We start from the raw sequence: 3,813 nt of genomic DNA, 5'->3' as shown, positions 1-3,813 counted from the left end.
TAACTAGACCAGCCGCTAGGCGTCCTGCACGGAAACTCGGCGAGACTCGTGTTTTGTTTTCTATCTTCTTGTTTTAACCAACAGATTCCTGTTTAAATGGTGCCGGAGTCGTTGGTGGGCCTCGGATCTCGTTCAGGAGAAAAGAGAAACCTTGTTAAAAAAATGTTAGCTTGAATGATGATCTGTCGGCTCCCGCTCTTTTTGCGGTGCCTGAACGCACCGTTAGAGCAAGTTGGCCTGTGATTGGCTGAGAGTGTTGGGGGAGGGGGGGAGTTAGCAGTGTGCTAGCAGACGGCTAACGGCAGCTGAAGCCCTCCAGTGCGTCTCCATGGCAACAGACACTGATATATCTCCTCGATGAGGTTCCTTTCATGGGACTTTGTATTGGGCATTTTTTTTCCCACCCGTTTTTTGTTGTTGTTTATTTTAGGATTCATTTGAAAACGTCCCAAAATCTAATGGGTCGGTCGTCGGGTGGCGACAAATCGTCGCTGAAAATTTCATGCAATTTGGGTTTATAGTTTTTGTGAAGTCGTTAAACTCCATAACATACGTACTGTAGATAAATAAATAACTACACGCGCAGAACAAAACAAAACATAACCAGTTCTTCCCAACTTTCGCTGGCGAAGGTAAATATAACAATGTATACACAATAGCTACTGCAAACGTTTATATTCGTGTTGTCGAAGAGGTTCATGTGATTGAAAGATCAAAAGATCAGCGTCTTTTTACCCGAGTTGTCGTTCCAAATCGAGCGTGGCACCATTCAAAAGGGAATTTCGCCTTCTTGAAAAAGCAACTTTTACTATCCAGAATTGTCACTGCAGCCAAGTAATCTGCCAGGAGCTCGTGTGTCGTTTTAGTTTTGTGAGCGACTCGCTGCCGTTTGATTTGTTGACGGCAAATGAAACTTCCCAGCCTGAGTCGTCCAGGCTGCAGACGCCTGCTGTGGAGAACTCGTCCTCGTCAAGAGTCGTTAAAGGTCTGAACGGAGCAGCTCCACGCCATTTTTTTGGGTTTTCCAGCCCATCGGGCAGTTTTTTTTTTGGGGGGGGGGGGGGGGGGGGGTTTGGAGACGTGCCAGAAAAGGGATTTTGTTCTAGGAAGTTTTAGTGTAAATGTTTAAATGTTTACATTCTGTACATTTTTGGTTTGACTAACGAGGAACTGATTGCCTTTTTATCAACTGCTGGAATCCACTGTTAGACAAGACGGGGCCCGCAAAGACACGTCAACCTCTGTGAGATTGTATTTGTATGGAGGTTTTCCATCACGGGGTTGTTTAATGTGACCAAAGTGTAATATTCCACGATTTCAGGTTCTTGTCGGCACTCTAGCGTTTTGCTTGCCCGTGTTCGATGTGACGCTACATCAGACGTACCAAAGACTTTAGGTCAGCCTTTAAATTAATAAAACTTTATGAATTGTAATAGTTGTCCTGTTTATTCCTTCTACACATTCCTAGTCCCTTGAATTCCACTTCCAGTCTTACGCCTGTGTTCACGTTAACTCCAGCATTAGCGCTTTTAGCTCTTCATCTTTGATTCGCGTCCAGTTTTCCACACGTTTGCGCGAAGTGAAGCTTTTCAGCATATCAGCGCAAGTATTTTATCATTTAAACTGCTGTCATGCTTGTATTTCGGCTTAATTTCACCAGGAGGTTCCGTCTTCTGTGTTGATTATATTCAGTGTCATCGGCGTAAAGGCGCATTTTTGTTTTTTTTGTTTTTAAATCTCTAACATCCTTTTAGAAATGGACATTTATATAATAGAACTGACAATTATTCTGACGGGATTGCTACATACAGTACATCCTCAAGTAATGAGTATACACCAATAATTTTTGGCTAATATTTTGTGGGTGGAGCTTCATTTTCTTTTGCCTTTTTCTAAATGCAGGAAACATCAATGTTTCTGAGGCAAAAGGAGGCTCTAAAGGAAGCATCAGTGTTTCCTAGGCTAAAGGAGGCTCTAAAGGAAGCAACACGCCTCCTTTCCTTTGCTTTGTGAGCCTTCAGACAGTCCTCATCATGGCCGCTACTCAAAACAGTGAAAGTCACAGACGAGGATTGAGGAGGGATATTTTGGACGAAACCCCCGAGACGCCCAACCAGGATAAGAAGCGTCGGTTCAACATGCCAGTGGTCATACTGTCGTGGCTGATGTATGTTACTTCATGCCTGTATAATGAGAAAATGAACTGACAAAAGGTTTGGCCTGGATTTGAACAGGGAGCCTCTTGTTTGTGTGTCGGGACATCACACAGTGTGCAACAACTGTGTTATACTGTCATTCTTTTAGTTTGAAAAGTATCGTCCAGCGCCTCCTTCCTATATATCCGATGGGGGGGGGGGGGGTGAGGAGTGAATGCGATGAGGGCTTCATCCCTCTGCGATGAAGCCCACAGACACAAAGCTCTGACCTGTTAATAAGGACGGGGGTAAATACGCACAGTTTCCTGTTTGTTGTGGCTCCAGCTGCCCTCATTCACTGGGTGTTGCGTAACACGCTGCTTAGACAAATAACGGAGAGCTCCTCTTGATGTACAACTAAATCCGTCAGTTTTGGAGTTTAATAAGGCTACATGGAGGAAAAGGCCGGTTTTTATAGTTTTCACATTTGAATATATATTATTTTTATATCTAAATTGTCTTATAGGCACTTACTTGACCACATCTTTGCAATTATTTTTAAATAATTTGACATCTATCTATCTATCTACAAGCATACAAGCATAACTACATCTATCTATGTAGTTATGCTTGTATTTGTATTAGTATATTATACACTTGGGTTTTTTTATGCAAATGTATTGATTGATGAAGCGACATCTATACCGATATATAAAGAGTGTATCAAAACAAATTGGGATATTTGGGTTTCGTGTTAAATACTGTAGTGTCATTTTGCAATCGAAAATAAGGGGCCCGCCGTGGCCGATAGGCCCCGAAGGGGGATCTTGAAATAGTCTCCGTACGTACGTCCGTACGTTCGAACGTTTCTACCTATATCTCGGCAACCCCTGGGCCCACAGTGACCAAACTTCACATGTGGATACATGTCAGAGGGGGAAGGGACACTATGGTGACCTTGACCTAATTTGCATATTAAGTAGGTCACAGGGTCACGAAGTGCTTAAAAACACATTTTGGGCTCTGGAGGCCTAGGTTTTTGAGCTAGGGCTCTGAAATTTTATACACACCTACTAGTACTCTGGGGACACCCTCCAGCATACCAAGTGACCTGACCTTGACCTTGACCTTGAAGATTGGTAGGGTCTGAAGTTTGCTCGTCATGGTTGCACAATACATGTATTTTCATATAAACATTTCTCCTAATTTCTCAGCAGTTCCTGGGCCCACAGTCACCAAACTTCACACATGGACACTCCACCTGGGGAGAAGGGGCACCATGGTGACCATGACCTAATTTGCATATCAGGTCACAGGGTCACTAAGTGCATAAAAAACACCTTTTGGGCTCTGGAGACGTATTTTGACATAGCTTATGAAGAAGACCTTTCAGATTCTACATAATTATCTACTAGGACCCATGGAACACCCTCTAGTGTACCAAGTGTGCTGCCTTAGAGCTGGCTTTGTGAGAAAATATAAAGCCCTCCGGCGGGGGATTAGCCGAGCAACGGCCTTCTCGTTACATGTTGTCACCATCTTGGATATGTAATACATTAGTAATGTAACTGACTTTGAAGCATATTTAGTTTTTGTGAAGCATCAGATTTAAAAAAAACAAAAAAAACTCCCTTTGGTGGCGTTGGTGGCTGTTTTCATCCACCAACTTTAAATAGAT

This window comes from Blennius ocellaris, assembly GCF_963422515.1.
Source record: "Blennius ocellaris genome assembly, chromosome: 3".
In the NCBI taxonomy this organism is placed as follows: Eukaryota; Metazoa; Chordata; class Actinopteri; order Blenniiformes; family Blenniidae; genus Blennius; species Blennius ocellaris.
The sequence above is the reverse complement of the archived record's forward strand: the minus strand, read 5'-3'. Positions refer to the sequence as shown.